Source organism: Phodopus roborovskii, unplaced genomic scaffold (genome assembly GCF_943737965.1).
Source record: "Phodopus roborovskii unplaced genomic scaffold, PHOROB, whole genome shotgun sequence".
NCBI lineage: Eukaryota > Metazoa > Chordata > Mammalia > Rodentia > Cricetidae > Phodopus > Phodopus roborovskii.
In genome coordinates, this window is record NW_026126627.1 from 2,071,970 (window position 1) to 2,098,204 (window position 26,235).

At 41.0% G+C, this 26,235-nt stretch overlaps 1 pseudogene; it reads right to left on the reverse strand.

Moving 5' to 3' along the window:
* Positions 1–14,202: 14,202 nt before the first annotated feature.
* LOC127238220 (60S ribosomal protein L6-like) lies at positions 14,203–19,324 on the reverse strand (annotated as a pseudogene).
* Positions 19,325–26,235: the final 6,911 nt, after the last annotated feature.

Below are 26,235 nucleotides of genomic sequence, written 5' to 3' on the forward strand. Positions count from 1 at the left end.
TATATAGATTTAGATATAGATATATAGATATATAGATATAGATAGATATATGTAATGAAATAAACCCCTCCATCTATCTGACCACCATGGATTAAAGTTGGATTTTAGAAACAACAGAAAGCAAACAAAGGCATGGAAACTGAACAACAAATATCTCCTGAATGATTACTGAGTCAAGCCAGAAAACAAACAGATTAAAGACTTCCTAGAATTCAATGAAGTGAGTAACACAGAGACTAATAGGATACACTGAAGCTGTACTAAGAGGACAACTGTACTCAGTTCATAGAGCAATTCCCTTCATAAAGTAATTGGAGAGATCTCAATAGTAATGTAACAGCACACCTGAGAGTACTAAAATAGAAAGAAGCAGACACACCCCCAGGGGAGTAGACAGAAGGAAATAAATGAATTGAGGGCAAAAATCAGTTAAATAGAAACAAAAGAGAACAATACAAAGCATCAGTAAAACAAAGAGTTCTTTAAGAAAATCAACAATCCCCCTCTTAGGCATATACCCAAAGGATTCACATCAATGCAACAAAGACATCTGTTCAACTATGTTTATAGCAGCACTATTTGTAATAGCAAGAACCTGGAAGCAACCTAGATGCCCCTCAATTGAAGAATGGTTAATGAAGATGTGGCACATCTACACAATGGAATACTACTCTGCAGAAAAAAATAATGGTATCTTGAAATTCCCAGGCAAGTGGATGGCACTTGAAGAAACCATCCTGAATGAGGTAACCCAGTCACAAAAAGAGGAACACAGTATGTACTCACTCATATATGGATTTTAGACCTAGATCAAATGATCACCAGCCTATAATTCACATCACCAGAGGAACTAGGATACAAGTTGTATTCTAAGAGATTCATATAAAGTCCCTCACAGAACTGGGAAGGGACAAGTCCCCCAGACCTCAGGTATAGTGGGGGAGGACAGCTAATGGAGAGAGAAGTAGGAGAAAATGAGAGGGAGGAGAGGAAGGCATGTGCGACCAGGAGGATTGAGCCTGGTTAGGAATGGAAAATAGGAAAGAGAGAGAGAGACAGAGACAGAGAGAGAGAACATAAAAGAGGGAGCCAATATTGGTTTGAAGATAAAGTTGAACACAAAGAAAGGTCGAGGGAACTACAAGACTGCTCCCAACTAACAATCTCAGCTTCCGTGGAAAGGCTATCATAAATGCCCTTCCCGGAGAGTGAGATCAACAACTAACTTCTCCATGGAGTCCTCAACTAATGCCTGTTGAAAACAGGAGCAAACACCCATACATAAACACTGAGTCAAACTAGAACCCAGAAGCAGATGGAGAGGACAAGACCATGCGGTAGAAGTACATAGAGACAGCTTACCTGAACAAGGAGGAGCTAAGGGCCACTAGACTGATAGCTGGGAAGCCAACAGGGGTCTGACTCGGACCCCCCTGAATATGGGTCTCAGCCAGAAGGTCTGAGCAGTCTAAGAGACCTCAGACAGTGGAGCCAGGATGTATCCCTGGTGCACAAAAGGACTTTGCAAACATATCCCCCATGGAGGGATAACTGCCTTATTCTAGAGATAGGAGAGAAGCCCTAGTCCCTACTTCACAGGACCTGTCAGATCTACATGACCCCAACTGGATGGCATTCCCCTACATATTGTATTGTGGTGGGGGGTTGGGAGGGGAGGGTGTTTAGAGTGCATGGGAGAGGGTAGAGAGGGCAAAAGGGAGGGAAGGAGGGAGGGAGGGCTTGGGGGGAGGGAGGGAGGGAGGGAGAGGGAACTGGGATCGACATGTAAAATAAAAAAAAAAAAAAAAAAAAAACGCTTTGACTCCAAAATATAAGTTGAAGAACAAGTTACTGGGGAAAAGTATTTCTATTTTTGTTTCCACAGAAAATGAAAAGATGTGGATTCCTTCCAGACTAATGTGGTTTGATCACACCAGACCGCCTGAAACAGAGTACAAGCTGATCCTACATTCCAAACAGCTGGACAAAACAGCCCTACAGACTACAGCTAGGATATCTGAATCTTCTTTGAATCCCCCAAGACAGCGCCCCTTACCAGCAGGAAGTAGTTTGGAAAGAACGACGCCCAAATTCCCAAATATTGTGTATAAATGTTTGTTTTCCTTTAATTGGACTTTGTTATATAAAATTAAATAAAAAATACTCTATATGCATAAAAAAAAAAAGAAATGGAGGAAAAAGCAAACAAAAAAGTGGAAGAAATGAACAGATTCCTTAAGGAAAGTACAGAAAGCCAAGAAAAAACAATTAAGCAGGTGAAGGAAACGATTCAAGACTTGAAAACTGAAATAGAGAAAATAAAGACAACCCAAACCAAAGGAATGCTGGAAATAGAAAAACTGGATAAAAAATAGGGAACTACAAATACAAGCATAACCAACAGAATTCAAGAGATGGAAGAGAGAATCTCAGGCGCAGAAGATAAACTAGAAGAAATAGGTCATCGGCCAAAGAAAATCATAAATCCAACAAATCCTTAACACAAAACATCCAGGAAATGTGGGACACCATGAAAAGGCCAAACCTAAGAATAATAGGCATAGAGGAAGGTGAGGAAGCCCAGCTCAAAGGTGCTGAAAGCATATTCAACAAAATCATTGAGGAAAACTTTCCAAATCTGAAGAAGGACATGCCCATGAAAGTACAAGAAGCATACCGAACCCCAAATAGGCTGGACCAAAGAAAAAAGACCCCTCGACATATAATAATCAAAACACCTAGCATACAGAATAAAGAAAGAATATTAAGAGCAGTGAAGGAAAAAGGACAGGTAACAGATAAAGGCAGACCTATCAAAATTACACCTGACTTCTCCATGGAAACCCTTAAGGCCAGAAGGTCCTGGATAGATGTTCTAAAAGTATTAAGAGAACACGGATGCCAGCCCAGGCTACTATATCCAGCAAAACTCTCAATCACTATAGATGGAGAAAACAGGATATTTAATGACAAAACCAGATTCTCCCAATACGTATCTACAAATCCGGTCCTGCAGAAATTATTGGAAGGAAAACTCCAACCCAAGGAAGGTAAGTACGCCCACAAAAATGTAGGCAACAGATAATCCAACTACACCAGAAACCAAGGGTAAAGCAGAACTAATATATCACAATACTACTGCCAACAACAAACCTAAATCAAACAAGCATCAACAATCAATGGTCCTTACTCACCCTCAACATGAATGGTCTTAACTCACCTATAAAAAGACACAGGTTAACAGAATGGATACGAAGACAGAATCCATCCTTCTGCTGCATACAAGAAACACATCTAAGCTTCAAAGATAGACATTACCTCAGGGTAAAGGGTTGGGAAAAGATTTTCCAATCAAATGGAAATAGGAAGCAAGCAGGCATAGCTATCCTAATATCTAACAAGTTAGACTTCAAACCAAAATTAATCAAAAGAGATAAAGACGGTCATTTCATATTGATCACAGGAGAAGTCCATCAACAAAAACTCTCAGTTATGAACATCTATGCCTACAATACAAAGTCACCCACATTCGTAAAAGAAACACTACTAAAATTCATAGCTCATATAAAACCTCACATACTTATAGTGAGAGACTTCAACACTCCACTCTCAACACTAGACAGGACCACAAATCAGAAACTCAACAAAGAAACAAAAGAACTAACAGGAGTTATGTCTCAACTGGGGTTAACAGACATCTATAGAACATTCCATCCAAAGACATGCTCCATCCATGCTCCACATGGAACCTTCTCTAAAATTGACCACATACTAGGAGACATAACAAACCTCAACAGATACAAGAGAATAGGAATAGTCCCCTGTATCTTATCAGACCACCATGCTTTAAAATTGGAATTCAACAACAACACAAATAGCAGAAAACCTGCAAACTCATGGAAACTTAACAATGTGCAATTGTACCACTCCTGGGTCAAAGAAGAAATAAAGAAAGAAATTAAAGACTTTCTAATATTCAACGAGAATGAGGATACAACATACCCGAACTTATGGGACACCTTGAAAGCAGTGCTACGAGGGAAGTTCATTGCGCTAAGTGCCCATATGAAGAAAACAGAGGATAGTCACATAAATGAATTAACAGCCCAACTGAAAACCTTAGAACAGAGAGAAGCAAATTCACCCGCAGGAGCAGACGCCAGGAAATAATCAACTTGAGGGCTGAAATCAACAAAATAGAAACCAGGAAAACAATACAAAAAATCAATGCAACAAAGAGTTGGTTTTTTTGAGAAAATCAACAAGATAGATAAACCATTATCCAAATTAACGAAAAAGCAGAGACAGAACATGCAAATTAACAAAATCAGAAACGAAATGGGGAACATAACAACAGACACAGAGGAAATCCAGTCAATTTTCAGGTCATACTTCGAAAATCTGTATTCCACAAAAATTGAAAATTCAAAGGAAATGGACAAGTTTCTGGATAACTATCACTTACCAAAATTAAATCAAGAACAGACAAACAATTTAATTAGACCTATAACCCGCAATGAAATAGAAGCAGTCATTGAAAGCCTTCCAACCAAAAAAAGTCCAGGGCCAGATGGATTCAATGCAGAATTCTACCAGACATTCAAGGAAGACCTAATACCAATACTCCTCAAATTGTTCCACAAGATAGAACCAGAAGGTTCATTGCCAAACTCTTTTTATGAGGCCACAATAACCTTGGTACCCAAGCCTCACAAAGACACAACTAAGACCAATATCCCTGATGAACATCAATGCAAAAATACTCAATTAAATACTGGCAAACCGAATTGAAGAATACATCAGAGAAATCATCCACCATGACCAAGTAGGGTTCATCCCTGGAATGCAGGGATGGTTTAACATACAAAAATCTATCAACGTGATCCACCATATAAACAAACAGAAAAAGAAAAAACCATATCCCTAGATGCGGAAAAATCCTTCGACAAAATTCAACACCCTTTCATGATAAAGGTCTTGGAGAGGTCAGGGATAACAGGAACATACCTAAACATAATAAGAGCAATATACTGCAAACCAACTGCCAACACCAAACTGAATGGAGAGAAACTTAAGCCAATTCCTCTAAAATCAGGAACAAGACAAGGCTGCCCTCTCTCTCCATATCTCTTCAATATCGTACTAGAAGTTCTAGCTAATGCTATGAGACAACAAAAGGAGATCAAGGGGATCAAAATTGGAAAAGAAGAAGTCAAACTATCTCTATTTGCAGATGATATGATAGTTTATATAAGCGACCCAATAAACTCTACCAGGGAACTCCTACAGCTGATAAACACCTTCAGCAAACTAGCAGGATACAAGATAAACTCAAAAAAATCAGTAGCCCTACTTTTTTCATACGACAAAGAGACAAAGAAAGAAATCAGAGAAACATCACCCTTTATAATAGCCACAAGCAACATAAAGTATCTTGGTGTAATGCTTCCCAAACAAGTAAAAGACCTATATAATAAGAACTTTGTGGCTCTAAAGAAAGAAATTAAAGAAGATACCAGAAAATGGAAAGAATTCCCATGCTCTTGGATAGGTAGGATAAACATAATAAAAATGGGAATCTTGCCAAAAGCAATCTACAGATTCAATGGAATCCCCATTAAAATCCCACCACAATTCTTCACCAACCTTGAAAGGATAATAATCAACCTTATATGGAAAAACAAAAGACTCAGGATAGCCAAAACAACCCTATACAATAAAAGAACTTCAGGAGGCATCACCATTCCTGACTTTAAGCTCTACTACAGAGCTATAGTTCTGAAAACAGCCTGGTACTGGCATAAAAATAGACAGGTAGACCAATGGAATCTAATTGAAAATCCTGATATTAACCCACATACCTATGAACACCTGATTTTCGATAAAACAGCTGAAATTATACAATGGGGTAAGGACAGCATCTTCAACAAATGGTGCTGGCACAATTGGATGAGGGTATGTAGAAGACTGCAGATAGACCCATGTCTGTCGCCATGCACAAAACTCAAGTCCAAATGGATCAAAGACCTCAACACCAATCCAGCCTACTTTCTCTTAGAAGAGAAAGTAGGAGGAACCCTTGAAAAAATTGGTATAGGAGACCGCTTCCTGAACATAACTCCAGGGGCAGAGACACTGAGAGAAACAATTAATAAATGGGACCTCTTCAAACTTAGAAGCTTCTGTAAGGCAAAGGACACAGTGGACAAGACCAAACGGCAGCCCACAGACTGGGAAAAGATTTTCACCAATCCTATATCCAACAAAGGGCTGATCTCCAAAATATACAAAGAAATCAAGAAACTAGTCAACAAAACACCAAATAACCCTATTAAAAAATGGGGTACAGAACTGAAGAAAGAATTTTCAATAGAGTTAATCAAAAAGGCTGAAAGACACTTAAGCAAATGCTCCACATCCTTAGCTATCAGGGAAATGCAAATCAAAACAACTTTGAGATACCAACTTACTCCTGCCAGAATGGCTAAAATTAGAAACACCAATGATGACTTGTGTTGGAGAGGATGTGGAGAAAGGGGAACACTCCTCTACTGCTGGTGGGAGTACAAACTCATATAGCCATTTTGGAGATCAGTATGGCGGTTCCTCAGGAAAATGGGAATTAGTTTACCACAGGACCTGGCAATCTCCCTCTTAGGCATATACCCAAAGGATTCACATCCATGTAACAAAGACATCTGTTTAACTATGTTCATAGCAGCACTATTTGTAATAGCAAAACCTGGAAGCAACCTAGATGCCCTTCAATTGAAGAATGGTTAATGAAGATGTGGCACATCTACACAATGGAATACTACTCTGCAGAAAAAAAATAATGGTATCTTGAAATTCGCAGGCAAGTGGATGGCACTTGAAGAAACAATCCTGAATGAGGTAACCCAGTCAGAAAATGAGGAACAAGTATGTACTCACTTATATATGGATTTTAGACCTAGATCAAAGGTTCACCAGCCTATAATTCACACCACCAGAGGAAGTAGGATACAAGGTGTATTCTAACAGATTCATATTAAGTCCCTCACAGAACTGGTAAGGGACAAGTCCCTCAGAGCTCAGGAGAAGTGAGAAGTAGGAGAGAGAAGTAGGAGAAAACGAGGGGGAGGAAAGGAAAACATGTGAGACCAGGAAGATTAAGCCTGGTTAGGAATAGAAGACAGGAAAGAGAGAGAGAGAGAGAGAAAAGAGAGAGAGAGAAAAAACATAAAAGAGGGAGACAATATTGGTTTGAAGATAAAATTGAACACAAAGTCTAGAGAACTACAAGACTGCTGCCAAATAACAATTTGAGCTTCCATGGAAAGGCTACCATAAATGCCCTTCCCGGAGAGTGAGATCAACAACTAACTTATCCATGGAGCCCTCAACTAATGCCTGTTGGGAACAGGAGCAAACACCCATACATAAACACTGAGTCGAAGTAGAACTCAGATGCAGATGGAGAGGACAATACCAGGCAGCAGAAACACATAGAGATAGCTTACCTGAACAAGGAGGAGCTAACAGGCCCCCAGACTGATACCTGGGAAGCCAGCATGGGACTGCCCCAGGCCCCCCTGAATATGGGTCTCAACCAGAAGGACTGAGTAGTCTAAGGGACCTCAGACAGTGGAGCTAGGATGTATCCCTGGTGCACAAAAGGTCTTTGGGAACACATCCCCCATGGAAGGATAACTGCCTTAACCTAGAGACAGGAGAGAAGCCCTAGTCCCTACTTCACATGACCTGTCAGACCTACATGACCCCTACTGGATGACATTCCCCTACATATGGAATTGGGGTGGGGGGAATGGGAGGGGAGGGTGGTTAGAGTGCATGTGAGAGGGCAGAGAGGGTAAAGAGAGGGAAGGAGCGAGGGAGGAAGGGAGGGATTGAGGGAGAGGGATCTGGAATCGACATGTAAAATAATAAATTAAATTAAAAAAAATGCTCTGACTCAAAGATTTAAGTTCAAAGGCATGTTACTGGGGTAAAGGATTTCTATTTTTGTTTCCACAGAAAATGAAAAGATGTGGATTCCTTCCAGAATAATGTGGTTTGATCAAGCCAGACCACCTGAAACAGAGTACCAGGTGATCCTACATTCAAAACAGCTATACAAAGCAGCCTTACAGACTACAGCCAGGATTTCTGCATCTTCTTAGATGTTTGGAAAGAACGACACCCAAATTCCCAAATATTGTCTATAAATGTTTGTTTTCATTTAAATAGACTTGGTTATATAAAATAAATAAATAAATGAAATATATATATATATATATAAAAAAAAGAAAATCAACAAGATAGACAAACCCTTATCCAAACTAACTTAAAAGACAGAGGGAGAATAACCAAATTAACAAAACAGAAATTAAAGGGAGACATAATAAAACCACCAAGGAAATTCAAAGAGTCATTAGGTCATCCTTCAAAAACATACTCCAAAAAATTGAAAAATCTGAAAGAAATAAAATAAAAATTTAAAAACAATTTTCTTGGTTAATACCACTTACCAAATTTAAATCAAGACCAGATGAACAATTTAAGTAAACATTTAATGCTACAAGCTGCAAGACCTCACAGTAATCATACAGCCATTTATCTTGAGGTAACTCAGAAGAATTAAGGGTTCTCCTGATGGATGAAACCAGTACAAAAAGCTGTATTTGGCATTATAATCTCGTGAATGAATTGGCTGTTTCTTGGTGTAGATTCTTCCTGTAGCTTTTTCCTCCCATGCATTTGGAGTTTTACTGATTACACTCCCTAGCATTGTGTAAAACCTGTTCTCCATTAACAAGTCCTAGTTTACTGATTATATTCCTCAACTATGTGTGTGACCTGTTTCCCACTGTTAGGTCCTTGTTCACCTGTTCATTTTAATTGCAGAGATCTGCCTTCCTGCAATTACCTTCATTGAGGGGCATTTGTTCAGTGTTTAGGGCCCCAGGCAAAAGTATCCATCTAAGACATGCCCAAATGTCCAAGGACATAGAATTACTACATCTCCAAAGTTGTTGATTCATAGCTGCCTAGATGGATAGAAAAAATCAGTATGTCCTTTGGCTTTGCCTCACTGGCAGAGAAGTGATAACCTAAACTAACCCTGCACTAAAAGGTTCTCAAACTTCTTAAGATTTTAGATCAGAGATTTACTGCTTCCTCCTGTTTCCCCTGAGAAGATAATGACAAAGGTAATCAGCCCATTTGCTCATCCTTGGAGAAAAGTAACTTTCCTAATGGCCTGTGCTACCACAGAGGCTACAGCACTAGAAGGAGCCAGATTTTGTTTCTTGTGCAAATTAAACTTAGACCCTTTCTTTGCAACTGATGCTAAAGGTTTCTTCTAGCAGTTTTAGTTTATTGCTCTGTGTGTAAATCTTACCTGCTTTGCTGACCTGAAGAAACTTAAGCCTCACTGTATTGTCAAAAGAATCACTGTTGCAAATGTGTATCTACATCTGTATTCCCAAGAGACAGAAAACAGAGAAACAAAGAAACAGAGAGAGAGAGAGAGAGAGAGAGAGAGAGAGAGAGAGAGAGAGAGAGAGAGAGAGAGGAGAGAAAGAGAGAGAGGAACATGCAGAGGAGCAATTGTGTGTGAGTCAATTTCTTTTTAGTTCTTTTTGTTTTTCTTTTTCTTTTTCTTTTTTTTTAAAAAACCCTGAGCAAAAATTTAGAAGCTGGACTTCTAAAGTTTTCGATTCTATAACACCCAAGGAAATAGAGGCAGTCATTAAAGGTCTTCCAAGCCAAAAACACAAACCAAACAAACAAAAACAAAAACAAAACAAAAAGCCCAGGGCTACATGGTTTTCTCAAAGAGTTTTATCAGGTTTTCAAAGATGAGGTAATACTGTTATTCCTCAAATTATCACACAAAACATAAACAGAAGGAACATTGGCAAATACTTTTTATGATGCCATGATCACTCAGAAACACTACATAAAGACTTAGCAAAGAAAATTACAGACCTATTTCCCTTTTGAAGATAGAAGCAAAAATACTCAAAAAACTCCAAGCCAAATCCAAGAACACATAAAAAAGATCATCCACCATGATCAAGTAAGCTTCATCCCAGAGATTCCAGGACAGTTCAACATATAAAAAAATCTGTCTATGTGATCCACCATAGATAAACAAACTAAAAAACAAAAACAAAAAGATCATCTCATTACATGCCAAAAAAGCCTTTGACAAAACGTAACGTGAGTTCTAATAGGTCTTAATAATAAAAACCCCTAGTCAGATATTGGGGCAAATGCTGAAAGAACAGTCAACTCTTACCTTGCTGATTCCTCAGCCAAAAGAGTGTACATTCCTGTCTCCTCCCACCTTATATTCCTCTCTCTGCCCAGCAATATCACTTCACTGGTAGGTGAGGGGAGAGGTTTGGATAGGTTGGATGGGAAGAGATGGGAAGAGGGGGAGGAGAGATGGGGAGAAGATGGAGGGAGAGAATCCTGGGAGAGACAGCCGGAACTGGGACTGGCATCTCTGGAAAGAGCTAGAAACCAGTGCAGTGGAATCTCTCTGGAATCTTTGAGGGCTGCACTACATAAGACTCCTGGTAATGAGTGATAAGGAGCCTGAACCAGCCATCTCTGTAACCAGGCAAATAGTGGAGGGGATGGGGCACCACCCTAGCCACAAAGCCTTCGACCTACAATCTTTCCTGCCTGCAAGATGTGCTGGGGTAAAGGTGGCAGAGAACTTGTGGGAGCAGCTGACCAATGGCTGGTCCAGTTTGAGACCCATGCTGCCCAGCCATATCACTTCCAGACCTCTGTGGCTATCTCTGTACTCTGATCTCCAGGCAAGCTTTATTTGTTAGAATATAAACACGATATCACCACAACAAAATCCAACACCCATGCCTGACACTGCCAGGAACCAGAGTCTAGATAGCCCATAGACCTAGGATAGAACCTAACATGACTAGAAAATAAAAAAGTTGCTGAAATGATTTCTAATGATATTTTGCTATAATCTGGAGCCTAGCATAATCATTATTGAAGAGGCTTCATCCAGTAACTAATGGGAACAGATGCAGCCCCACAGTCAAACATTAGGTGGAGTTCAGGGAATCCTGTAAGGGGGGGGGTGTTGTCCAGAGGGGTCAAGGACACCACAAGAAAACCGACAGATACAGCTAACTTGGGCTCATAGGGGCTCACAGATACTGAACTGACAATCAGGAAGCCTATATAGGTCTGACTTACCCTCTCCATACATGTTATGATATTGTAGCTTAGTGTTCTTGTGGGAAACCTAATAGTGGGAATGAGGGCAGTCTCTGATTCTTTTGCCTGCTTTTGTGACCTTTTCCTCCTACTGGATTGCCTCACCCAGACTCAATATGAGGGATGTGCCTAATGTGATTGCAACTTGATATACCATATTTGGTTGATATGCCTAGGAGGCCTCCCTTTTCCTTAAGGGAAATGGAGGAGTGAATCTGGGGAAGAGAAGTAGGGGTGGGGATACTGGAGGGAGAGGAGGGAAGGGAAACTGCACTTGAGATCTAATATGTGAGAGAAGAATAAAAATATGTGAATAAATAATATCCTGATGGGGTCAGCATTTGGAGTACTAGACTACTGTGTAACATAAATTGCCTTCTCCCCATAGTTATGGACATATCCAGTCCTCCATGAGGTGAGTAGAGCAAAGGAGAGAGGAAAGGACACTGTGCCTTGTGCCTTTCTTTTTCTATTTTCCTCTTCCTTCCTCATTACTTACACTGGAACATCTTGTCTAATCTTATCAATGAGCTGAGATTTATACCATTAGTCCTTGAAACTGGACTCAGTGATATCATTGGCTTTCCTTGATCTTCAATTTGCTAATGACAGATCCTGGGATATCTTAAGGTCAACATAGGTGTAAGCCAATTTCTTATAATGAATCAGTATGTTTGTACATATATTTGTGCACAAATGTATTGATGGTTTTGTTCTTTGAAGAACACCAACAACTATATATGTATTATGGAAAACTGCACATGAAGAAAACCCATATGTTGCCAGTTTGATCACATGGCAATATCTTTGCATGGCCATGTTTTAATCTCATATCAATCAACCTAGCAAACTGGTTCTGCTGGAGAAAGGCATGGATAAGAGAAGACATATATGTGAGTGCTTTGTTTATTATAAGTCAAGTGTTGTAATAATATGATGTTTAACCGATTGCTCAATTACATTTAAACCAAAGTGAAGCCTAAACTTCAACTAGAGGACATTTCCTCAAATTTGTAGACTTAAGACTATCAAGGTCAAAAACTGAAAGCATCACACAACATGATACTTGGCCTCTAGCCAAGAATCAGAGATCTTATCTAGTATCATGAATTTGAGTATTTGCTGAAGAACCTAGGGAATTTGAGACACCATACTTCACTCTGTATAGCAGGCTGTTTGCTGAATTGCTGAATGAATTCACAGAGGAGATGAATTTGTCCTTACGTTTCAGATAAATCTAGACAGCTTTCAAATTGGACTTAACTTCTACTTCTTTCTTCTCTTCCTCTGTCAGCTATTCCTCTGTGGAGATTCTCCTTGTCTCAATACAAGCGGACTGTTAGCCTCCAGATTTCCCAGTAAATTATTTTCAATTAACTGGCATCTTTTCTTTGGGCCTTGACATTAGGTCAAGTGCTCTCTTGCAGGCATAGCAGGCAACATTGTTGGAGATTTCAGGATTTTTTCCTTCTACCTTTCTTCCATTTTCCTTACACAAAAATATGTCACTTACTCTTTCTAGGGAAATAGTAGCAGTTTTGCTTCCTCCCTCATGAAAACTACCCAGTCACCTAGCACCTTGCTACTCAAATGAGAATGAGTAGAAATCATCATCATCTATAATCCAGTTTGCACTAGGCTTCAGAGCTACTACTCAGGTGGGTTATACATGTTTAATTTTAGAAGCACTGCTCTGGAGAAATTAGATGTTATGATAACATTAAAGTTAATTGAAAGAAAAATTCTTTCTATCTTTCTGTGCCCTGAGATTTTTTATTCTATGGCTAAATAGATGAATGGACTGGACAGCACTACAATAATAATTGTAAATGGAGTTCTTAATTGGTCTAAGTAATAGAAACCCAGAGTCAGATATAGAGGGAAATGCTGAGAGATCAGAAAGAAGGAGCAAGCCACAGCACACCTTACCTCCTTCCAGTCTCCGAAGACAAGAGAGCAAGTTCCTGTTTCTCCCTGCTTATATCCTGTTTCAACCCAGCTACCTCATTCCCTGTTTGTCTGTACAGACCTCCAGATCTCTATGGTTGGCTAGTGGCATGCTCTATTCTCTGACCTTCAGACAGGCTCTATTTGTACAAGCAAGATATCACCACAAGTAATTGAAGAAATGGAGGTCATGATGAGAGAGAGTTGGGAGCATGGGATATGCTTCCTGTGTGATTTTTTTCAAAGCTCATGATGACTTAAATTAAGGTTTGGAGAGCTATAGCATGTGTGTTCTGAGGTCTGTCACATGTCCAAATGGATTCTTAGTATAAGGTCCTCAAATGTTTTCTCACATCATACTCACCCAAGGTCTCTTGTTGCCTAGATAAGGAAGCTAATTACAATTGATAAAGAAGACTCAACAAAGGGTTCTAAAACTTTGGTTAAATGCTCAAAATGGCAGTCTTACAACTTTTACCTGACAAGAACCTGTAGGAAATCCTCAGTGGGCATTACTGTTTCTTGTGCCTCTTGTGACCAGTTTATCTGGCTTTGGCAACCAGTGCCAAAGTCTGAGCTATTGGGATCCCAGAAGATTTACTTTCTTAGAGAATGTTTATGAATTTCACAGTCTTATACAACTACCTAGACATCCACCTAGGGGTTCAGCTCTGGTTCTGAACTTCCCTAGTGCATACAGAAAGGAAAATTAGCCCCAGAGTTGCCCCTGGTTTCAGAAAAATGACAGACTCTGTTCATTATAAATGACTCTGATTTCAGTAATTTGGAACACAACCCTTACTGCCCAGAAAATTGTCAGATCCACTTTCCTCCAGAACAGGAGAACTTCTCGTGAAATTACATGATGACTTTGATATGCTCATAATGGCTCAGCTTTGAGAGGTGAGTAAAGGTTCAGAGTGGACCATAAAGCAGTCAAAAGAGAAGATGACGTAGTGAGGCTATAGATCCCACACAGAAAGAGGGGAAGGAACTGTGGGTGTAGAGGACACATCAGTGAGGCAGGTGAGTTTGTGTATTTGTTTCTAATATCACCAACAAAAGCTACGAGTCCACGATTTTCTGATCAGCCTTGCTATCTCTGTAATCTCATATTTCTTCATCGCTGTGTCGAAGACCTCGCCCTCCAGGTGCCTGGGCTTGCGCAACTGCTTCTTCTGGAAGTAAGCATCAGTCAGATGTTTGGGGAATTTAACCTTGCTGATATCAACTTTTGTAGAGGTGGTGATGACCAATTTCTGATGTGTTCTTCGCAGAGAAACACTGTTGAGGGCAATAGGTCCTGTCACAAGCAGCAGGCCGCTGCCCAGCTGCTTCAGGAAAACTACCCGTTGCCTCTGTGGCGCCCGGTGAGGATGATCAGAGACAGTCCCAGGGGTGATGCTGGCACACAGCTTTCTCACATGCTGACTGAAGGGCTCTTTGCCATGGCTCAGCAACTTCCAAGCGACATCTTCAGTAGGGTAATACCGGGGCATTTTTCGAAGGTTAACCACCCGGGTACCACCATTCTTGTCACCACCAACTGGTTTAGTGACAATAACAAGGACCGTCTCCTTTTTTCTTCTTCTTTTCCACCATGGTTTTTGCAGTTGACTATTTTCTTTTGTACAGGGCCCTTCTGCAATACATAGCAGATCGGGAGTAAGTACCTGCCAATTCCTCTAATCAGGACAGGGCTCCTGCTGCAATGTGGCATCACCTTCTTGGGCTTTTTAACCTTAGGGCCACCTTTTATGGCTGCACAAGCAGCAGGGGCACCTGCAGCATCACCACCAGCCTTCTTGGCTGCAGGGTTTTCTCTCTCAATCTCTCTCTCTTTTTTGGTCAGGCTTCTCTGCTTTTTTCACCCACCATCTTGCAAGATGGGAAAGAGAACTAAGGTGGTCCCTTCTCTCCAATTTCTAAAATGAGTTTTGTGCTGATTCCATTTTTATAATTTTTGGTGTGTGTGTGTGATGTAGAACTTGAAGACTAAATGTGTCTATGTACATATTCATGCACCTGAGTACCTGAGCATAGATATATACGCCTATGTGCATATACCTAACATGTCTTATCCACAACTATGTCTACATATATGCACACATCTCTTGTTTCACTCCCCCATGTAAATTTCAGATGAGAATTTCTGGTAGAAAGTTGATGAGAGATACTTTATAGTGTGTGTGTGTGTGTGTGTGTGTGTGTGTGTGCGCATGCGTGCGTGCGTGCGTGCGCGTGTTGGGGTCAGATTTATGAATTGGAAAAGGATGGGAGGGGTTTTTGAGAAATATTCTGTTTTTCACTGGAGTTTCCAGGGCTGTTCCTTGAAAGGGAAGCAGCTCCAACTTTTCAGGTGCCTGGCTGGCAGCTTTTGTCTCTCTTGTGTGTGGCAATGTGACCTTTGAATGCACAGAGACACACATTGTATTTGGTTTACACAAACATCAGTGACTTCTCCCTTGCACAGTCTGATAGATACATTTTATTTTAATAGCTATGGTGAATGGTATAGAAGACACTAGGGGAGAGAAAATTTGCCCCTTTAAACCAAAGCAAGTTACATGGCTCAGCAATCAAGAGTAATGGCTACCCTTTTAGAGGATCCAGGTTTAATTCCTAGTATCTGCATGTCAGCTCACAATTATCTGTAATTCCAGATTTTCCAGGGAATCCAATACCCTCTTCTGCCCACTGTGTGAGCACCAAACGTACATGTGCACAGACATTCATGCAGACCAAACACCCATACATGTAAAATAGTATTTAAAAAACATTTAAAAAGTCAATTTTCTCTAAAAATGAATTTTTTATGAGCATTCCCAAAGATTAATGAAATGGAAACACTATTTGATGGAGATAAAAATGGAGCAATTTGCCAGACATCTCTGGTTATGAGCATTTCTGAATGTTTTTCTAAAAAAGAAAGAAACTGATTTATGATAAGGCATTCGTTTTGGAAGTATGTGTGGAGCCTACCTTAGAAAGCATCTCTGAGTTGTTTTTTTTTTTTTTTGTCTTTGTGTGTGTGTGTGTGTGTGCTCACACATGCACAATCATATATGTGAATGAGGGCCTGCACATGCCACGTTGTGCATATGGAGGTTAGAGGACAACTTCCAGTGTCAGCTCTCATCTTCCACCTTGACAGTGTCTCTGTGGTTTGCAACTACATGTAGGGAAAACTAGCTGCCCCACGATCTCCAGTGATTCTTGTTTAACTGCAGTATCATACTGGGTTGTGTGTGTGTGTGTGTGTGTGTGTGTGTGTGTGTGTGTGTGTGTGTGTGCGTGGGCGCACGCGCGCGCACGTGCATGCAGCTGTGCTAAGTTTGGGTGATTAAAACTCTGTGTTAAGATTACATGGGTTTGGGGGATTCAAATGCAGACATATCAAGTGTTTGGCCCACTGAGCTATCTTCTCAGTCCATAGATCAGAAAGTACCTTTTCATGGGTTGTGGTTTCAGTTTGGATCCTGATTTGAATTTAGCCAGTAACCAGATTCTTATTCATTCTTCTCCTTCTCTCCCTGTGTCCCCACTCCTAGGTTCTAGTTTCTCAATACCCATTCTCGGTACTCTATCCCTGGCCATAGACTATAGGGAGAACTCTGCTAAGTCGCTAAGCTAGACTTTACACAGCTCCTTGAATCATTTGGGAAATAAGTGTGAAGCAGATTAGAAAGTGTATTGCCTTCTTGTTTATGATGGACCACTTCAAGTTAGAAGAAAATGACTGTGGACCTATGTTTAGATGTTCCTTAAACAGAATTTATCAGTTACCTATTTCGGATTCTCTTAAATGCAAATTTTCTCTTTAAAGAACAATGGATGCACTATAAATATTTAACAAACTGGAAAATGAAAATATTGAAGATGTTTCTTCTTTGTGTCAGAGAAGAGATAAAGAGTGAGCATGCCAGAAGAAATGCCCATGTGTGTCTGCTCATAAGCAGTGTCAATTAGCTTCAGAGCTTTTGGGGACCTGTTCGCATACACATTTCAGGCAGAGATAGCCTGTAACTGCAGGAGAGGAAGCCCGGTTAAAAGAGTGTCTAAAAAGACTGAGAGACCACCTTGTCCAAAAGGAGAGGATGGATAGTAAACATATATCAAACTTGCATACCCACTGGATGAGGGCTTGGGGGATTCAAACTCAGGAAATTCAAGACAGTCAAGTAGAGGTGCAAAAACAAACTGCCATCTGTGATTTCACATTGTTACTATGTAGCGACAGGTACAATCAACATTCCAGTGGTGGCAACAAAGGGAGGGGCCATCTGCTGCTTGTCAGAAGCCAGCTGACATGTCTGGGCATGTTAGGAAAGCATCAAGGTCCCTCCCAGCTTTGAGAATTTGAAGGACAGCTTTGTTAGGAGCAGCCAAGTTCTTATATAATTGTCATCATCATCATCATCATCATCATCTCTGGGACACAGTATACAAAAAAGACTTTATTTGGTCCTTACCCCAATTTCTGCCACAGAGCTCCTGAAACACATTGGCATTTCCTTCCTAGGCTATAGAGATGTTTTTAGTTATTCATCCCTTCCAAGAGTTTATGCTAATGGGGTGACTCTTGGTGGGTCCAGAAGGTCAGTAATGAACGCTGCCATTTGGGGGACAAAGGGCAGGAACTTTGCGTCACAAAGGGAGTGAGCATAAGGCTGGAAGTCCAATTTTACTATCAGTGACCAATGAGATAACACAACCTTGAAAATCCCTCCATTTATAATTTTTGCAGAGAGAATCTTGTGTTATAGCTCTAACTAGTCTCAAATTCACTGTAATCCTCCTGGCTCAGCCTACAAAATAAGCAAACATACCTGGTTTCTTTGAAATTAAATCTTTTTATTTTGAACTTGGTGCATGTCTGCCCCCCATATCTCTCTCTCTCTCTCTCTCCCTCTCTCTCTCTCTCTCTCTGTGTGTGTGTGTGTGTGTCTGTGTGTGTGTGTGTGTGTGTGTGTGAGATGTGTGTGGTAAGTTGGTGTATAGACCATGCAAGAATAAAAATCATCAAAGAAGACAATAGTATTCCCCTCTATCTCTCCATTATATTCCTTTAAAACAGGGGCCTTCACTGTACCAGAGTTCACTGGATTGGCCTGGTTGGGCAGTGAGTTCCATGGATTAGTCTGTTTCTATCCCCCAACACTGGAGTTACAGGCTTGTGTAATCATGCCTGGCATTTTACATGGGTGCCAAGGATTTGAACTTAGGTCCTTGTGCCTGTATAGTAAGCACTATTACCCACTGAGACATCTCAGTATAGTGTAGAGAGTTTCAGGTATGTGCACACTGACTTGCTGGAAGGTTGTATGTATGAATATATACTCTGCCCTCTACCTGCCCTCGCACCTTGCTATGTTAATTCATGTTACATTCGGCTCTCTGTGAGTTGTGTGTTTTATACTAAACAGTAATGGTAAGTCAAGTACTTTCCTGAGTTCTCTGTGTGCTTCCACAGGTAGTTGATGGGAGATGTCATTCTGTTTCTCTTATTGGTTAATGAATAAAGCACTGTTGACCAATAGGAAAGCAAGATAGGCAGGACTAGGAGACAAGGCAGAAGTAGTAGGGAGGAATTTCAAGATGTAGGACCAACAGGGTAGAACTCCGGGCCCCACTTCGGTAAGATAAGACCATGTGGAAATACTAGATTAATAGAAATAGGTTAATATTTAAGACAGAGCTAGCCAATAAGAAATGTTAGTAACGGGCCAATAGAATTAACATCAAATACAGCATCTCTGTGTGTTATTTGGGGTTGGCGTGGCTAGAACCAGGCCAGTGGGATAAACCTGCTCATAACAGGTAATAATTGGAACCCCTGAATTTGTAGTTAGCAGATTGGGGAAGGCCTGGTACCATCATTTGTAGCCGAAATGGGGACAATCTAGAGGAAATGAGTCCTTAACCTGTGGAGTTAAGGTTCTTCTGAGAAAGCCTTTAAGCAGAGAAAGTGTCAGGGTTGAATTGTCACATATAGCTCGTGTTATAGAATTAGTTGGTATTGAAAAAAAATACATGTAGGAAGAATGAAATTAACTCAAATAAAGGGAAGCTCATGAAAAGAGTTCTAGAAAACAAAACACTGTAATTAAAGTTCACACTTACCACACTGAATCATGATATCCGCAAAGGTGTTTGCTGCAGAGAGTTGGTAGAGATGTTCCCTCTATACAGCCGCAAGGCTATAACTGCCCAGACTACTTTCCTTCCTGGTCCCATGGAAGAAGCTTGTTTCTTAATGCCACTGCTAGAAAATTAGATGATTCTAAACTCATCCACTATGCATCATCAATAAATTGGAGCATACTTCCCAACTGGCTTTTGGATCCACAAGACTGAGGCCATGTTCAGCTTCTCGAGATGAGAAAGAAATCAGTTTTTGCAAGCCTCTTCCTTAATTTAGCCTCCTGGATTTCAGATCCAGTTCTTTTATTTGTCATTTAAGTGTAGAAAGATGCGCACAAGCCAATAGTTACATGGAACTAAGAAACCAATGTCTATAATCGGCACTGGAAAACTCTGGAATTGTGATAGCTTCCCTTTTACAAGAGGTTAGCAAGCAAAAGCTTAGAGTTGCCAGGTGACCTTCCAAAGATACCCAGCAATTAAAGAATGGGATAGATAACTATCCCACGTTCTAAGCCTCATGATTTGAACCCTGTCATCAGTCCTTATGCTAATGTTACTGTGTTGGTCCCTGAAGTTAGAGTCTTAGTAGCCAGTTCATATCCTTTGTTATTACTTCTTTAAATGTCTTCATCCTCCAAAAAGTCTTTTATTTGCCGGAGGTTATTTTATTCTTAAAGCTATAGCTGTCAAATCCTCGTAGCTCATGATTATCTCATACTCACATAAAGACATCTGTAGTTTAGTGGCTCTGATTGCTATGTCCTCAGCAACAGAAGGCCTATAAGGACTTGGTGGCTGGGAAAGAGATAGAAAAAGCCTGGTAGCTGACAGACTATTCACTAGAACTATAGGTGTGGCCTTCAGGTTGGCATGTGGATGGCACAAGATAGGGCATGGATGCCTGGTGACTGACAGCGGTTGGGGGATAGGATATTCTGATTTGCTAGCAGTGCCATCACAGTTCATCCCCAGAAGAGGCAGCAAATCAGCACTGTTGATTCTGCTAGTCAGTCTCTTTAATGGTTGGATCTTGTAGGCAGTTTGTTTATATTGAACAGAGAAGGTATGCCATCCTTCCTAAGAGAGACACTGATGCTGTATTATGTCTGTCTGTGTAGTTCAGAATACCCTCAAGTAGGCACTCATCCATGTGCCTTCTCTTGCTTAGAAATCTAGATCCTAAAAAGACCCATTTTCTGCTGTCCTTTATTATAACACACAAAATGATCCAAACAGAGAGTGAGGGGTCTGTGTGCACACACACATGAGAGAGAGAGAGAGAGAGAGAGAGAGAGAGAGAGAGAGAGAGAGAGAGAGAGTACAGGAGTGAGCCAGACTTGGCTTTTTCTACCTTCATGCTGGGGATACAAACTCAGAACCTTGTGTTTGTGTAACATATACTCTCTTCCCACTGACTCATCTTCCAAAACCCTCAAGTAATTTCCAGTTGTCTAGAGACCAAAAAATAAGGGGAGGTGTCCAGTAGCCACTGGCTTCCAGGAATCTGGCCTTTTCTAGAAAAAGGAAGGCTCTTGTTCTCCCAGGTGGGGAGATTCCTTACAAGGCTGTGGGCAAAGGTTTCCTTTGTCAGTTGTTTCTCTGGGGACTCTGACTCTGCTTGGCACTGACTGGAGTAGGGATAGGACAATCATCCTCAGAGGTTGCCCAGTTTTCATGACACTTTCTGTTTGTGACAGGTAGAGATCTGACTGTCATTGTTAGTCATGCCCAAAGGCTTTTAGCTCCTAGCTTCTGGTTGCTGTGGGCAATGTGTTTTCTTTGAGAAATAACTAAACTTCTGTCGATTACTGCCAGTATGTTCCACGAGACAAAGCCTTGAAAACTTGGAGGGAACAATTTTCAAATGTATTTGAAGATTTCTTTCCAATCTTTGTCCCAAGCAGATGGCCATTCCCTTGAGGCTGTGTTGAATGGTGAATGGAAAATCCATAGCCTATATTTTGTTTTTGCTGTGAGTCCTTGGGCCCAGTAGAGAGAATGAGTTGGGCAGTAATACAAAGCCCTGAGCTTAGGAATTGCACACATTTCATTATATCGTTTGTTATTGTAAGCTAGCTGGTTCTTCCTACTACTCATCTCTCTAGCAATGCTTTACCATAGGTATTGTAGCCATCCGCAGCCAGACAGCCAACACCTGCTTTCAGAATGGCTGCCCAGGGTCAGCCTGCTAAGGTGCACATTGGCACAGACACCCAGACCACCACTGTCTCTCCCTAGAAAGCAGCTCGCTGTTGCCTGCTGCCCAGCAGCTAGAGAAACTATGTATTGTTAGGGATTTTGCTGTGATAACAGCTGGCTTCTGGGTTCCATTTTCTGTATTAGAATAATTAATGACAAAAATCCCAGGGGCTGAGTAGCCCTGATCCTTCAGTAGATGCATTATTAGCAAATGTCTTAGTGTGAAAGTGGCACGGTTCCCCTAATTCATTTTCCAGGATTTGACTTAGGAAACAGTCCAATTGCAAAACACAGGGGGCAGTGAAGCTGAAAGCTAGAGGGTTTCTAACCACCCCCTTCACACACACACACACACACACACACACACACACACACACACACACACACACACACCGGCTGTTTACTGCCCACACTGTTATCACTAATCCAACCACCAAGACTCCCTTGTTTTCCCAGAACTCCCTGGGAGGAACTGGCTGATCCTGAAAGCCCTGTGACAATTAACTGACTTTGTTAATGAGAGTCACAGCATGGTGAGGCAGGCAATGGTCATCCTGCAGGCTCTGTGGAACCTGCCATCTAGTCAGGAGGTGTTGGCTATTCTGTGGAACAGCCTCTTCCCCTTGACTCACGCTCTTTCTGTTTGTACTCCTCTTTTTCCTTCTCACAGCTGGCTTTTCCAATTGGTCCTGCTGGGATAAAAGCAGACTCAGGGTTGTAGTTATTTAAACTATTAAGCTGTTTTTGTCATATTTTTTAAAGTAATACATTTTGAGTCAAACTTGAAAAATATAAACTATATAAAGGATGAATAAGGTCATTCACTATTTTATAACATAAGTATGATCCCATTAACACTTCATATTATTTCCTTCATTTTTTTTTCTCCCAGACAAATTTACTTACATGTAACTGAAATGTTATACTCATTTTTGAGTCCTGATTTTCTTGATAATTATATGCATGATCTTACTAGTGCACATTTTAACTAAGGTAAAATATACCATATAATTGAACATGCAAAGTGTATAATTCAGTGGCGTTCACACATTCTCACAGCTCTTTAATTGTCCATTGGGCTGTGCTATAATCTGAATATGTCCCTTGAAATTTATGTTGGTGGTCCCTAGCAAAATGGGGATGGTAAATGAGGCCTTTAGGAAGATATAAATTTAGATCTCTAGCATCCCACATGGGGAAATACTGTAAAAAGGCCCTACACAGGCACCAATAGCTTGAGCATGACTTGTCAGCCATCAGAATACTGAGAAATCCATTGTGTTCCATATGATTTATCTTGTCTAAGTCAGGTTTCAAGCGTTGTTACTTCCCCAAGGACACCACACCCACTGGTAGGTGCCCATGCCCTTTCTAGTTTCTTGGGACCTAGAACTCAGCTGCCTACCTTCTGTGGCTTTACTTACTCTGGATATTTTGTCAGTGAACTCATAATAACAGCCTTCTGTACATTCACTTGTTAGTTTGTATAGTTTTCTCAAAGTTTACCCATACTATAACATGCAATTGTGTTTCACTATTTTTAGGTAAAATAAGTGAAAACATATTGTTTTACTACACAATCAAGTGACTTGTGTTAAAGACAAAAGATGTCTGTCCAAATTGTGTCAAACGTTCAGAGTATCATTCTGAAGGTTGTAGAAGAAATTAAAACCCATATGGAATAGTAATGTGTATAAAAACTACTTTTAAATTGTTTTTGAGATATGAATAAAATACTTGAGCAATAGAAGATATCTGTAGACGTTTCTGAATAATTTTTAGGTTTTGAATATGAATAACTAATAACTTAAAAGGTATAATGGCTTTTTTAAATTAGAGCTTAGTAGTTGGCTTTAAAAGCAATTTTTTTTTTATTAAGTTAGTTCTTTGCATTCTGGTTGTTCATGACTGCAGTGCTGTGTATTATCCAGAAAACAGAACTCCACAGCCCTTCTCCTAGTCTACGACTCCTATAGTCTTTCTGCTTCCTCTTACAGTCTTGGAAGGGAATGATTCTTTAGAAATAAGCACTCAGCTGTCATTTATTCTCAGCATGTGGTGTAGCTATAAGACGGTCACCATCACAGTTCACTAGGAAGAAAGGTTGAGAATAGTAATTGTTTATGAGCATAACCATATATATTTTAGAAGGTGATGAGTTTACCTAAACAACAGAACCATTTTCCTTCTTTCAAGTCCAATATCCTTCCCAGTCATAGGCTCTTTGATGGCTCTATAATATCAGTTATGGATTCCCTCCTGTGTGATGGGCCTCAAACCCAACCAGAGCAGTTAGTTATCCTCATAATAGTTGTGCCGCTATTGCCCATGTGTTGTTTGTATAGTACTAGTTAGCATTCTACCTCAGTATCAGCTTAATTTTTTTTCTATATGCAGCAACCCAGGTGTGAGGTAACTTCAATAACAGGGTCTTCTTTAGTTCTATAAGTAACCAGGAGCGGTAGCACAAGACTGTATTGTTTTGTGGACCTCTGGGGCCTCTTTGACCTAGAACCCATAAGTACCCCTGATGGAGGAGTTTGCTTAATAACTCATAGCTGCAAGGAAGAGCTTTGACAAACCTTGCAGGATGTGTCCCTTCCAACATTTTTATTAATTAGTTTGGTTATAAGATTATAGGTTTCCATTCATGTCCCTTCATTTTGGTTGGCCCTCTCCCCACAGTCCCTCATTTCATGCTATATTATTTTCCATTCATATCTGCCTTCTGCCATTGCAACCTTCCCCCACCCAAAATAATAATAATAATAAAATAAAATTTAAGTGAAAAAATGGGTAAAATGCAATCTCATCATGGAAGCTAAATGTGCAAGTATTCATTGTAAAGAGCCATTGGTCCGGTTTGAGGCCTCTGGTTTCTCCTGCACTGGGCCCTCCCTGCAACTCCTCTTGGATATCCTATTGTTGCACTGTTGGAGAGATCCTGCAGTTTTGGGTCTGCAGGACGGCCCTTTCGTGTGTTCCAGCAGATCATAGGCAGGAAAGATGTTGGAGTGGGCCAACTCATAACCCTGGTTCTGGGCTTGAGCAGTTGCAGGGTTGATCAGCCCGCCATCTCTTCCTTGTCTTCACTACCAGGGCGAGCTCTTCTGTATTATCCTGGTTAGTTGACTCCTTGCAGCAAAGAGCAAGGGGTAGGGCCAGGTCTCCTGCTCTAAGCCCTCAGGGTCAGCTGTCCCATACCTTCACCATCAGGGGTATCTCTACTGTGCTTCCCAGGCAAGGCTCAGGGGCCACTCTCCTGAGTATTGAAGCTGGTGAGGGACAGGGCAGGTCTCCCATGCTTATGACCTCAGGGCCAGCCCCTGTCACAGGTGGGGAGGGGCAGAGGGAAGGCATCTCTTTGCCATTTACAACACTTTATGGCAGATGAGGGGCGGGGCCGTATCGCCCAGGCTCACATTCTCAGGGTGGTTCCACCGAACCCTGGTCAGTAAGGCCAGCTCTACTGCAATGCCCAGGTACAGGCTCCACTTTCCTGAGTGTTACAGCTAGTAAAGGGCAGCGTCCACTCCCTGGCCGGCCACAGGTGATAGGGAAAGGAGGGAGGGCATCTTTCCCTCCCTCTCGCCACCACATGGCCATATCCTCAGGGCCAGCTTGCCTGTGCCTCCATAAGTAGGGTCAGCTGAATGCTGTACTGCCCAGGTGAGAAGCAAGGCTTGATTTCCTAAATGCTGCAGCTGGTAAGGGGAGGGCCAGCTCTTCTGTCTGTTGCAGGTGGCGAGGGGTGAGGAGTAAGGGAGGGGCGACTTTCCCCCACTTACATCTCCATATAACAGCCAAGTAGTGGGGACAACTGTCTCATGCTCGCAACGTTGGGGCTGGCTTGCCCACACAACAGTGTCAACAGAGTTAGCACTACCTTGCTGCCCAGCAGGTAAGATGCAGGGCTGGCTCTCCTGAGTGCTGCAGGCAGAGGGCGCAGGAGCAGCTCTTCTGCTCTTAGGACCTCAGGGTCAGGTCTCGCATCTGCCTCAGGCATATTTTTTTTCAATCTTTTTTCTACTTTTATACATTACATCCTGAGTTTCCCTTCCTTTCACTCTTCCCAGTCCCCTCCCTCAGATCCATTCTTCCCCCATTTCCCAAAAAGAAAAAAAGAACAAAAGAAAAAGAGCGGGCCTCCTAGTGATACTAACTATGACATAATAAGTTACAGTTAGAATAGGCACAAACCCTTTGGAAATACTGTGTATACTTAGAAATGGAATTGCTAGACCATGTGATAATGCTATGTTAAACCTTGTGGGAAATGATCTGAATATTTTTTACTTTTTACATTGTTTTATAGTCTCCATAGTGATGGGTAAGGGTTCACTTTTGCGATGTCCTTTACTGATTCTGTTTTCTTAAAATATGATCACAATCTCCTTGGCTTTGTCTCTGCGGTTCACAGTGTTGATGTCATGCATATTTTCATGTGCTTCTTGGGCAGTTTTACATCTTTGGTCTCCCCAATTCATTTGTTCACTTTTTATTGGGGCTCCTTTGGAACATGAGGTTTTTGACCCAGCAGGTCCCTCAGTCCTTGAACCCCAAAATAAACACACAGACACTATATTAATTATGAAACTGTTGGCTGGTGACTAGCATTTCTTATTGGCTAGCTCTGTCTTAATGATGAAACCATTTTTATCAATCCATGTATAGCCACAAGGCTGTGGCTTACCCAGTTAT